The sequence below is a fragment of the Chiloscyllium plagiosum genome, chromosome 24 (assembly GCF_004010195.1).
Source record: "Chiloscyllium plagiosum isolate BGI_BamShark_2017 chromosome 24, ASM401019v2, whole genome shotgun sequence".
In the NCBI taxonomy this organism is placed as follows: Eukaryota; Metazoa; Chordata; class Chondrichthyes; order Orectolobiformes; family Hemiscylliidae; genus Chiloscyllium; species Chiloscyllium plagiosum.
This window is the reverse complement of record NC_057733.1, coordinates 20329134-20342695: the sequence shown is the minus strand read 5'-3', so window position 1 is coordinate 20342695 and position 13562 is coordinate 20329134. Positions and strand designations below refer to the sequence as shown.

The 13562-nt window shown below is 40.8% G+C and overlaps 1 long non-coding RNA gene across 3 annotated transcripts in view; it reads right to left on the bottom strand.

Annotated features, from left to right (window-relative positions):
• Window positions 1-8576: 8576 nt before the first annotated feature.
• LOC122562051 overlaps window positions 8577-13562 on the bottom strand; it is an 85792-nt gene continuing 80806 nt past the window's right edge. For all 3 annotated transcript variants that reach the window (XR_006315199.1, XR_006315197.1, XR_006315200.1), the window contains 2 exons: window positions 11228-11443; window positions 8577-9885 (listed from right to left, as the gene is read on the bottom strand). This is a non-coding gene — a long non-coding RNA (uncharacterized LOC122562051). The remainder of the gene's footprint in view (window positions 9886-11227; window positions 11444-13562) is intronic.

The window sequence follows — 13562 nt, the reverse complement described above, 5'->3', positions numbered from 1 at the left end:
AGTCTCCCATGGGGAACCTTGTCGAACGCCTTACTGAAGTCCATGTAGATCACTTCTACCACACTGCCATCATCAAGCCTCTTTGTTACTTCCTCAAAAAAACTCAATCAAGTTTGTGAGACATGATTTCCCACGCACAAAACCATGTTGACTATCCCTAATCAGTTCTTGCCTTTCCAAATACATGTACATCCTGTCCCTCAGGATTCCCTCCAACAACTTGCCCACCACCGACATCAGGCTCGCTGGTCTATAGTTCCCTGGCTTGTCCTTACCACCTTCTTGAACAGTGGCACCATGTTTGCCAACCTCCAGTCTTCCGGCACCTCACCTATGACAATCAATGATACAAATATCTCAGCAAGAGGCCCAGCAATCACTTCCCTAGCTTCCCATAGAGTTCTAGGGCACCTGATCAGGTCCTGGGGATTTATCCACTTTCATGCGTTTCAAGACATCCAGCACTTCCTCCTCTGTAATATGGACATTTTGCAAGATGTTACCATCTATTTCCCTACAGTCTATATCTTCCACAGTAATGTAATTGGGAATGATATGTTAATGATGATATTCCTCTGGCATCAACAGGCACACATGATCGAGGTTTGAAGGAGAGAAAAGTGGAAACATTGTACTGGAGAGCTATAATCAGTATAATTTACGGTAGAACTTTAATAAAGAGTTTATATAGGACTTTGTAAGAGTGAGGGAAAGTCCTTAATATAATACATTTTATAAGGCTAAGAATAGAGATGCAGGAGAAATAGAGTGCAAATTGTTTAGCTGGACAGGTCAGTCTGTAAGAGTGATGTACAAATCTCAACACCCAAGAGAAATCAATGGTAGACAGGATAAAGGGTCAATCATCCAGGCTAATGTCCATGATAGCTGCACAATCCATAGACAGTTGTAGCAGCATAAAGTATACTAGCATCTGCACCCATTCAAAACAACAGCTGTAGGCAGGATCATCAATGGTTGAGCAATTAAAGTCAGGAATGCACAAGAGGCTAGAATTGAAGTAACACAAACACAGATTAACACAAAGTTTGTGGCGTTGGAGTTTATAGAGATAGGAAGAGGCAAGCCCAAGGAGGGATTTGAAAACATGAGTAAGAATATTAAAATTGAGACCTTGCATTTGGGCCGACATCGGTCAGAGAGCACAGATGTGTTGGTTGGACAGAACCTGGTGTAGACAAAGTGAGTGAGTGCTAAGTAATGAAGCTAAGAGCCATAAGATGTATCCTGTGTAGCAGAGTTACACATGACCTGAAGTATACAAATGGTAGAGGATGGCAGGCTAGTCAAGAGTGTGTTGGAATCATCAGTTTATTAATAACAAAGGCATGGATTAATGTTTTACCAGCAGATGATCTGCAGCAGGATAAAATTGAGTCATGTAACACAGGTGGAAACTGGCAGCCTTTGGTGAAAGCTCACCTCAGAGTCAAATATGGCACTGGGTTTGTGAACAGACTCTGACAGACTGGCTAGGAAAGCAGAGTCAGTAGCTGGGGAATTAAATATCTTTCTTCCAGTTTATCAAAACCATTTTACCCTGTATCTTTACAGTACTTCTATGAGTATTTGTACATAATCCAGGGTTGCAAGTTGTGAACTCCAAAAATTAATTATGTTCTGAGTACCTGTTTTTATTTATTGTCTATATTGAAAGCTTCACTACTGTGTTTAGTATTCCACCTGGAAGAAATTTTCTGTTGCTTTGTTTTCTGAGAATTATTTTTTTTAAAAAGACTTGCAGCAATTTCACTGTTAGCTGGTTCTAATTTATTTTGAATATTTTGTAATGACCTAAAATACTTACAATGTTCCCTTAGAGAATCAATCATAATAATATAAAAGACCTGTGGAGGAGAGAAGGGATGACACTCTCCGCACAAAATGAAGCCTTTGGTTTGTAAATTCCTGCGATTATAGAAGTGAATTTTTAAAACAAAATTATTAACTTTTGAGTGCTACTGGGTTCACACCCAGCCCCTGACTGATCAGATTGGAATCATTTTTCTTTCTTAGTTGGCTGTGAGAGCTCTGAACGTAATTACTTGAGGTGGTCTTAAAACTGTGGGCAGGAAGCCATTGGGTATATCTGCTTATAATTTAGTCTAACTTTGGCAAATTCACTGAAAGTAAAAGCCCACAAGGATCCCTGTGTGGGAACTGGAGAAAGTGACATTGATGGAATAGGGAGTCTGCTAGTAATAACAGTGTGTGACAGATGCAAACCATTATCATTGCACATATTAACCTGCATGTTCAGCCTTTGATTGAGTTCGAATCTCCAGAAGGTACTCATCAATGAACAACATTGTGCCACTTAATTTGCATAAACAGTGGGCAGAATTTTCTGCTCCCTCGAGGGGCGGGGGCAACGGCTAGATATGTGCGAAAATTGAAAAAAAAAGAAAAATTCAGAAACTTGGTTTCAAGACATGTTTTTCAAGTTTCTCCTTAAGGTTTAAATGTGATGTCAGAATCTTGCTAATGAGTAGCAACTATCTTATTTTGTTGCATTTGCATCTCATTGTTCGCCCAAATCACCTCATTTCTATGCAGTTCCTAGTTCTTCTTTCCTTCCATAAGAAACAAGATGGCATCAATTCCTGACATGAAATTCGGAGTGTGAACCTGGTGGCAGCAGCTTGGTCCAGGCCTTCAGCTAACCCCACCATCCTTACCCTGCATGTTCTATGGACACTTTCTTTTCTCGCCTTCATCCATGCAAGTTGACTTTGGCAAACCACCAACTTCGCTCTGTCTTCATGCCTGCTTTTGGACCAACTCAGATGTCACTTCAGCTCTTTAGGACTTGACTTTGGAGCTCAGGGACACGTATGACTTGCATGCTGTTTCTTCGTCGCTTTGACCACAGGGATATATACACATTTGATGCTAGAGCAGTCGACTTGGACTTTAGTACAACTTTTGACAAGGTTCCGCATCATAGACTAATTAGTAAAGTTAGATCACATGGGTTTTAGGGTAATCTTGCTAATTGGATATAAAATTGGCTTAATGGCAAGAGATAGAGAGTGGTGGTGGAGGGTTGTTTTATCGGACTGGAGGCCTGTTACCATCGGTGTTCCACAGGGATCAGTGTTGAGTCCACTTTTGTTTATCATTCCTATAAATGATTTAAATGAGAATATAGAAGGCATGCTTTGTAACTTTGTGGGTGACACCAAAATTGGTGGTATAATGGACAGTGAATAAGGTTATCTAAGATTACAAAGAGATCTTGATCTATTGGTTCAATGGGCTAAGGAGTGGCAGCTGGAGTTTAGTTTGGATAAAAGTGAGATATTGCATTCTAGTGAAACAAACAAAGGCAGGACATGTACAGTTAATGGTAGGGCCTTGGGTAGTGTTGTCAAACACTTTGGAGTTACGGTATATAGTTGTTTGGAATTTGCATCACATGTAGATAGGGTGGTTAAGAAGGCATTTAGCATGCTTGTCTTCATTGCTCAGAACTTTGAGTATAGGAGTTATGATGGGTCATGTTGGGGTTGTACGGGATTTTGGTGAGGCCTCTGCTGGAGTACTATGTGCAGTCCTGGAGTCCCTGTTCCAGGAAGGATATTATCAAGCAGGAGATAGATCAGAAAAGATTTACCGGGATGTTGTTGGGAATGGAAGGTTTGAGTTATCAGGAGAGGCTGGATAGAATTAGATTAGAATCCCTACAGTGTGGAAACAGGCCCTTCAGCCCAACAAGTTCACACCAACCCTCAAAAGATCCAATCCCCTACCCTGAATTTACCTCTGACTAATGCATCTAACCTACACACCCCTGAACACTATGGGCAATTTAGCATGGTCAATTCGCCTAACCTGCACATCTTTGGATTGTGGGAGGAAATCAGAGCACCCAGAGGAAACTTACACAGACACGGGGAGAATGTGCAAACTCCACACAGACAGCTACCTGAGGTTGGAATTGAACCCGGGTCCCTGGCACTGTGAGTCAGCAATACTAACTGCTAAGCCACCATGCCACCCCGGGCTGGGACTTTTTTGCAGGAGCACAGGAGGTTCAATGGTGACATTTTAGGGGTTTATAAAATCACAAGGGGTATGGATAAGGTGAATGGCAGGTGTCTTTTCCCTCAGGATTCAAGATTGGAATACTAAGGAGCATATTTTTAAGGTGAGAGGTGGAAGATTTTAAAAAGACACGAGGGGCAACTATTTTTACATAGAGAATGATTCGTGTATGGAATGAACTTCCAGAGGAAATGGTGGATGTGGGTACAGTTACAATGTTTAGAAGACACTTGGATAAGTACAAGAATAAGAAATATTTGGAGGGATATGGCCAGGTACAGGCAGGTAGGACTAGTTGGACTGAAAGGTCTGTTTATGTGCTGTACAATTTTATGACTATGATGCAATCTACACCATATACATCTGATGGCTCTTACCTTTATTACCTAGTACACACTCACTCTATAGTTACTTGGAGTCCACCAACCTCTGTGCCTGGCATCCTTGTTTTTTTACTGCACAGGGAGAGGTGGCAGCTTGTCATGGTTTGGAGCACAGAATATTCAAATGGGATGACGTGTTGCCGTATGGCACATTGCATGTGCTTCAACCATAAAGCCATGTCTCAAAGGAGACAAGTACTTAACAAGATCAAGGGAGAATGTGGTCAATCAGGCATACCGCCACAGCTAAGGGCTTAACTGATTCCAGTCTGGATGATGGCCTGGTCAGTCCAGCAAGTCCAGTGGAGCGGTTCAGGTACAAATGGAAGAGCAGTTAGTGGTGATACATGAGAAAAAATGGTAATAAGGTGTACCTGGGTGAGTTAGTAGGAAATGCATGGGGCTGGATGTTAATAATTTGGAAGGATGAGGGGGATGAGAGGAATTGATTGGACATGATGCATGTAATAGTGAGAGTTGTAATCAGCCTTGGTGAGAAGGTTATTCAGTGGCAAGATGAGCGTGGGTGATGGTCCTCTGCATGTAAGGTAGCAGAGAGAAAATGATGACAATGCTGTGCACTATGTTTCACCTGGGACTCTGCACTGATCCAGGTCACTGTCTCTGTCCAGCCTGAGTCAGCTGCAGTGGCCTCCTTTACACAGCCCTGTCCACCAGCATGTCCCTGTTGTTGATAGAGGAGTTAATTTCCCTTTCTGAGCTATTACCTCGAGGATAACGGCACAGGATCACACCGTGAAGGCACCTTCTGGTCTGCAACATATGAAGTGCTGTGAAGATAGGGACCAAAATGGTGTCATTGACAAACAATCCCTAAAGAGGACAAAATATGGCTCCTCACTCCAAAGTCCAGCAAATGCAGTACCTCACTTGCTGCACACCTCTTATATGCAGTTGGCAAGTGAAAGGCACTCATTGTTCCCTTGTGGAGAGCTTAATTGGGAAAGGGAACATAATGCTAATTTCTAAATGAATATGAGATATTTGGAGGGATAAGGGTCAAGCACAGGTAGGTGGGACTACTTTAATTTGGGATTATGGACGATGTGGACTGGTTGGACTGAAGGGTCTGTATGACTATGACTCTATGATAATGGGCCAAATGACCTCCTTTTTTATTGAATCATAAGTTATTTTAAATCATAATATTTTTTTCTTTCTTTTGTTTTCTTTATATCATATTTCTTATTTCATGTTTTCTTTCCCTTCTCTTCACTTCACTGTTGTAGACAGTGAGGAAGGACGTGGCAGGTTACAGCGGAGGTTAGGTGGGCTTGGATCGGCGCAACATCGAGGGCCGAAGGGCCTGTACTGCGCTGTATTCTTCTATGTTCTATGTTCTATGTTCACTTGATTCCTATTCACTTTCCTTGTTCATTCTCTTTATTTCTCATTTTTAAAATCTTACTGCTGAGGGAGACACACTTTGTTCTCAATTTCATTGAAGTTCCAGATAGCCTGTTGGGATCACCATATTATTTGCACATATGTAGTTTGTGGATATGTAGATATTGCATGATTTGAGCTGAAGGATGCAACAAAACCTTTAAATAATTACATAGGCTATACGAATTCCTTCTCTAACCAGTGATAGTCCATCATTATTGCTTTATGTTTTTCTTAGCTTTTCATACCTGAACTGTAAATGATTACTGCTGATATACTATGACTAACTGAGCAGAAACTATCAGCATATTGGCTTTAGCACAATGTCGATGAGGTAAGGCCATGTTGTGAGGATGCAAGTATAATGTCTAAATGATAGAAAAGGTATGGAGTTTAAAACACTGCTCATTGAAAAATGAGATTGAATTTGGACACAATCCTGGTTCAGCCTGTGTCTGCACCAAGGGATGGGATTGAAGCTGATGCCAAAGGTATACATTTCTTAATGGGACTGGAATAAGAAAAATTGGGTATTCTCAATGTTCAAAAGGAGAAAGTTCTGTCTCATCCAACAGTTGATGTGAGCTAGAAAATAGGTTAGAACTGTGTATGTGAAAGTACAGCAGCCAGGATCTTCACGCTGACATGGTACTTAATGCATGATGCTTGTCCTATTTCAAGACCAACAGAAAGAGTACCAAAATGTGAAAACATAGACAATGGAATGGAAGACAATTAAGATAGCTACACATTTACATGGTTCAGTATTGGAAAACTTACTCAAGTGTGGTGCAATGGAGAAATAGAAATCTGAAATAACTCTTGAGAATTCTGAAACATTTCTGTAGTTTGAGCAGGGTTAGGGGGTGGAATGATAGATAGGGTTAATCACAGAAACATACCACGATAGAGCACAGAGAAAGGCTATTCGGTCCACCGCTTGCACCCACTCTTTGAAAGAGCTACCCATTTAGTCCCATTCCCCTCACCCTTCTTGGGCTAAACCAAGCTGGTTGTGGTGTTCAAATCGTGTTTGACTTGACACAGCTTCTGAACACATTTCTGATCCATCTTAAAAACTGCATGCACCAATTATAATTCCATAACACTGTCAAATTCTGCCTCAGCTCAGTGCTGAAATTCCTTAATTATCTGTGGAATTCACTACACCAACTGATGCCTCGTCAGATTCCCAGGTTCTACTCCCTATAAACTTGAGCTCAGAAAACTTTGCTGCCCTCATCTTAAACCATATCAAGTCTTATTCAAACATTAACTGAGTTATGTTGCCTTCTAATGAAGTAGTTTCTTAAGTTTAGCTTTCTCATTTGTATTTTCAAAATCCCTCTCTGTCTTCGTAAACACCTCTGCCCCTATAACACTCTGAAATATCTATGCTCCTCTGGTGTCTTGCACATCTCAGTTTTAATCAATGCACTATTGGTGGCCATAGCTCCTTGTACTGAGGCACTAAGCTCTGGAATTCCCTCCCATATACCTTGCCCTACCCACCCCTTTCTCCTCCTTAAAGATCCTCTTTAAAATTCACTCCTTTTTGAGTTATATGCCCTAAAATCTCTTTTTCTGCTTCAGACGTATCAAATTTAGTTTGATAAAACTCACGCGAAACTTCTTGGGATGTTTCTAACTGAAAGGTGTTATATAAATGCAAGTTATTGTAATTGCACTATTCTAGGAAATCTCTTCTGCAATCTTGCTATGCTGCTGGCATCTTTTCTAAAGTTTGGTGATTTCTACAGATTTGCCACAACGTTTTTTGCTTTTGTACATTTTGTCTCCATATATAAAGGAGAAAGTGAGGACTGCAGATGCTGGAGATCAGAGCTGAAAATATGTTGCTGGAAAAGCGCAGCAGGTCAGGCAGCATCCAAGGAACAGGAGAATCGACGTTTCGGGCATAAGCCCTTCTTCCGAAACGTCGATTCTCCTGTTCCTTGGATGCTGCCTGACCTGCTGCACTTTTCCAGCAACACATTTTCAGCTCTGATCTCCATATATAAAGCCAAGAACCCTGTATGCCTCAAGTGTTATCCATTTGCAATGCTACCTTAAAAGATTTAGGCATAGGTATCTCAGGCCTCTCCCTCTAAAATTAAACTATCTAATTGACATTGTTTTTCCTTAATCTTTATATCAAAATACATCATGTTGTACATTCCCTAATCGCATCCTTCTAATCTGCAAAATATCAACTTCGTACCTCCATTCTGTCAGCTGTCCCTTGATTCAAGGTTGACATCTGCTCAGGGTCTCGAGTTTTGGCCACCTGTCTTGTGACTGAAGAGGCCCACTATTGACCTACAGGCCCTTGATCATATGGTGCAGGACATCCCTCAAGTCCAAAATCCAGGTCACTGCAGTGGTTAGCATTGCTGCCTCACAGTGCCAGGGACCCAGGTTCGATTCTGGTCTTGAGCAACTGTCTGTGTGAAATTTGCACTTTCTCTCTGTGCCTGTGTGGGTTTCCTCCCACAGTCCAAAGATGTGCATGTTAGGTTGGTTGGCCATGCTAAATTGCCCATAGTGTGGGTGGATTAGCTACGGTGAATATGGGATATAGTGAGATGCTCTTCAGAGCATCAATGTGGATTCAAAGGGCTGAATGATTCACCACAACTCTATGTTTTCTGTCTCATAGCTATTTGTCTTACCATGCTGTCACTGATCCTTTAATCATATAGACTTCAATTTCGCTAGTAATTTATTAAACAGATTTTGAAAGTCCATATGCCAACTGATTTACTTTATAAAGTATTAACCAACATAGCATGCCTTTTATAAATCCACGCAAGCTGTCCTTTATTCATCCATATTTTTGTCAGTGACAGTTCCATTTCTTTTGGATTACTAGCCACCTCTAACATTAGGCTGATGATCTTGCAGTTGCTGGGCTTATCCCTCCCCTCTAATGTTTTCGGTCTTATGGCCCTTGATCAAAATTCTATCCCATTCTCTTCACAGATGATATCCGATCTGATAATATCGCCAGTCTGTTCTGAAAACGTTCATCCTCATCTCCTCTCAGAACTGTCCACATGTGAGATTCCATTTACAGTTCCATCAGCTCCATCCTTGTTGTCCTCCAAGATAGCAGCGCAGTGTGTGGGCTTCTGCCCAGAGCTCATCTGCTCCATCCGCTTTTAACTTCATTTTTTCCTTCACAGCTTGTTTTTTTCTCACTTTAATCTACTTACCTTCCATGGAGAGTTCGAACCAGCGTGAGGGACAATGACAGAGCAGGGGGGGGAGGAGCCCAACATGGAGTAGCCCAAGCCAGTGCAGGAGAAAATGAGAGATCGAGCCCAATGCAGGGGAAGATTGAGCCCAACGCGCTGGTGATAGAGGACCCTCAGTATCCATGGCCACAGCGGGAGCAGGCAGCCCAATGAATCCCAGCAGCAGCATCAAGGGTGGGGAGATTGAGCCCTGCACAGAGGAGATCAAACCCTTGTGGGCAGTGTGAGGCCAGTATGGCTAAGGACTTAACAAGGACTTTAATGGTGAACTTTTAACTATATTTCCTTTTTTTTTTACTTTGTATCTAAGGTTTTGTACCGAGGTACCTTTGCACCTAAGATGTCATCGGGAATGGCGACATTGTACACTTTTCACTGTACTCCTGTATCCCTGCACTGGAGTACACATGACAATAAAATCTAATCCTAATTCTTATTCTTCTGGTTCTCTTCAATCCTGTGGCCATCTTTTGCTGAAGGACTTCCTCCAATTGAATGTCCAGTGTTTTGTCAATAAATTGATTCACTGTGATCAAGCATTTCTGGTTGTTCATCCAGAAGTGCAGATTCATGGGCTGAAAACACCTTATAAAGTTTCTGGCGGTGACGATCTCACCCCTATGACTTGACATGTTCCTCGCACACTGTGTTATGTGCAGGGAATGGCATCAAGCAATGCTGTTGAGCTGAATTCACATTAACAGCACTGAGACATGGAGTTACTTGTTATCTTTCTGCACGTAGAGAAGTTTATGCTGTGATGGAAATATCTAAGAAGAACAGAGATAATGAATAAACAATTTAATAAAAGCACCTTGAGAAATCCATTCCTGAAAGCAATAGCTATGATTCACTTTAGTATGAACATGGGACAATTTCAATCCTCACCCAATGGAAGGCATAGGAGACCATAAGACCTTAAGATATAGGAACAGAATTAGGCCATTCAGCCCACTGAGTCTGCTCCATGATTTAAACATGGCTGATATGTTTCTCAACCCCATTCTTCTGCATTATCCCTGTAACCTTTGTCCCCTTATCAATCAAAAGCCTATCTCTGGCTTAAAGACACTCAAAGACTTGGCCAAGCATATGTAACCCGCTGAAGTTACTTATCCACTGTTGGGTTGCTTGGATCATAGTGATCACAATTTTTGTGAGATTTCTGGACAGTGGTTAAACCACCCATGGAAAGCTGGTGAAGCCTTTTTTATATTTGTAGGCCAGGTCTGTGTATGATTTTGTTTCAGACCTAAGCAGCGAAACAGCTGAGAAAAGGTGAAGCCCAAACCATTCCATTTTTAATTTACTTCAGGTGTACCAAAAATCTCCCTCCTTTGCCCAAAGGAAAGGTTAAGGCACCATCTGCCCACATTTCTGTAGAAGGACCTCTGGATCAGCAATGTTAACTCTGCTTTCTCTCCACAGATGCTGCCAGACCTACTGAGTTTTTTCCAGAAATTTCTGTTTTTGTTTAAGAATGAATTAAATTAGTTAAAGCCTGATTACTGCAGAAGCAAATAGGTTTCTAACTTATCTATTCACTCAACACCCATCGAAGCTAGTCAGGGCCAAACAGAATAATTAAGCTGTTATTAGCTTTCTAGCCATTTCACGTTTGTAATGCTGTCCCTTAGTCACTGTCATGACTGTTCCTTAATTGTAGTTGTCAATTCTCTGATCAGTTGCATAGTGCAATCAAGTATCATGTATACACACACGAATAATCGCAGAACACTTACTCTCATTCGCGACACGATTCTAACCTTATGTATTGCTTCAATTAACAATTCTAAAAGCACAAGTCAGAATTATTATTCTCAACATGTGGAGAGAGTGTAATTAAACTACAGGTATCATTAGAGCGTGTGGTTTATCTAAATAATTTGCACTGTGTTTTTGCAGTTTATATATGGTGATAAATTATGGCCTTCTAATTTCCTTTACATCATGCAATTATTATGCTATTAAAAATATTTTGGTTTAAGCTATGCTATGCTTCTTTTCTCCATTAGTTCAACATCCACATTCATCCAATGCCATTCGCAGATTGAAAGAATAAATGAACCATAATTACTTAAGTTTCAGACGGCGTCATTTCCAATGTCTCACCTGCTTTCCATAGTCCAATATGAATTGGCTCACAGTTGCTTTCCAAATCACGAATCCTGAATCCAGGCTCCCTATTCCTCTATAGGCCATTAGTACATTAACGTCCGATGTGCAACATGACTGGTCACATATTGTTTCCACAACATGGGCATTTCAAAAGTTGGATATGGTTTTCTAAGTCTGATGATTCAATATAATAAACCCAGAAGAATGTTTCTAAGAAAAAAAATGGAAAGCAAAGAATATCCATAGATCAGCTCAATGTATTGTGAAAGGTGGATTAGTTGATATTTTCTTTTGAGCTTGAGCTACCAGACCGCTACAGTTTATAGCCATAAACTTCCTTGCCAATCGAAAATAAAAAGAAGTGAAGACAGCATGTGGTGCCTGTCATGTGCTCACATTTTAGGAATGCAAATACAATTCAACTCCAAAATGAATAAATTTAATAACAATCTTGTTACCATATTGGGAGATTTCAGATGTCCCATATTCCTAGTTTAGAAAGTTGAATCTTGTTCCAAATAATTGTTGAAAGCGAGCATGCCTAATTCTCCACTTGATAAAGGGAACTTTTGCAAAATCTGTTTGGGGTAGGGAATTAATTGTTGAGTAAGAACAGATGCGAGCCAACGATGTCACTGTATTGCCATTCACTTAATATCAAACAGGAATGAGAAGTTTGCCATGTTTTTAGAGCAGACAAGTTTACTCCGAATAGTGCATTTGATGAAATTGACCCCTGCTCCATTCTATTCTCTCGGTTTTAAATTTCACTTCACTGTCTAATGGTGGAAATAAATAAAACTTGTTGTGAAGCCTCTGCTATCTTGCTGTTAGGTAAAGAAGTGATACATGAAAGAGAATCTTATTTCCTTTTGGTTCTTCCATCCCTCCCTGTTGCAAACTTCTTGGTTCTTGCTTGACACTTGTGGAAAAAGAACCACCAAAATTCAAGAATTTCTACATGTGGAATGACAAACATGAATCGTACTCATGTGATATTAGTCCATGAATTCCTAACACATACACTAGACATTCATGTGAAATTCCCTTGTTTGTCCACTATTTTAATTGAGGCATTGACCTATTTAAAATCCACATTCATTGCCCGTAATGCCTCAATGGATTACAGCAGACCTATTATTTCTGTGAATTTGATAGAGAGCTCCAACATGCTTTCAGCATAGTCTAATCACTTAATCTGGAAAGATTGTAAAATTTTCCTTTGAAAGGCAGCAGAAAAATTGCAGGCTAAGCATGTTGCCCACCTGAGTTGAGCATGGACAACCCTAACACATAACTCATTATCCACCCAGAATGCATGTAATCCACAAGTAATCATGAGTTTCCTGTTACTGTTGAAGAAAATGCATACCTTTGATTACATTTTAAAAGAGTGTGGTCTATATTATATGGAAAAGTGTGACAATATTTTCACAGAGATTCAGAATGATATGTTTGCTGATTAGGTAGTGGTGTAAGAAATAGTCCACAATACTCCAGGAAAGAAGTTCAGAATATCATGGAGGAGGCAGCATCCTATATCAATGCCTCATTTCAACTGAAAATCTGAAGCCTCCTGCTAGTTGAAAGCTGTCATGTGACAATACATGTCCTCCACATGCAGTGTGGTCATTTGCCTCTTGCACTCTTGCCACCCAGGGAACAGCTAGATGAGATTCTAGAATTCAAACATCACACACAGTGGCAGCAAGAGGTACAATGATATGCCACAGGCATCACACACTGTATGAACTGCGAATAAAACTGTGACAATTAAGTTGTTGTGTAGGGTATCAAAGAATTTTGTAAGGGTGAATGTAAATTGATGTACATATGGAGAGGTATGTAAGATTTTGACATTAAAACTATGAATGTATATATGGTTATTGAGACTTTATGAGGTTGTGGGATTTTTTTAAAAAGTTGATTATTAAAGCTGTTTTGCTTATTATGTATATTCTTGGTCATGGTGTCTCTTGCAGCTGACAATGGGGTGTTCAGCAGGCATGATAAGAAAGAGATAAGATTCAAACAGCTTCTGTGATGCAGTTTCTGGATTAGTGGTGCTGGAAGAGCACAGCAGTTCAGGCAGCATCCAAGGAGCTTTGAAATCGACGTTTCGGGCAAAAGCCCTTCATCAGGAATAAAGGCAGTGAGCCTGAAATGTGAAGAGATAAACTAGGGGAGGGTGGGGGTGGGGAGAGAGTAGCATAGAATACAATGGGTGAGTGGGGGAGGAGATGAAGGTGATAGGTCAGGGAGGAGAGGGTGGAGTGGATAGGTGGAAAAGGAGATAGGCAGGTAGGACAAGTCCGGACAAGTCATGGGG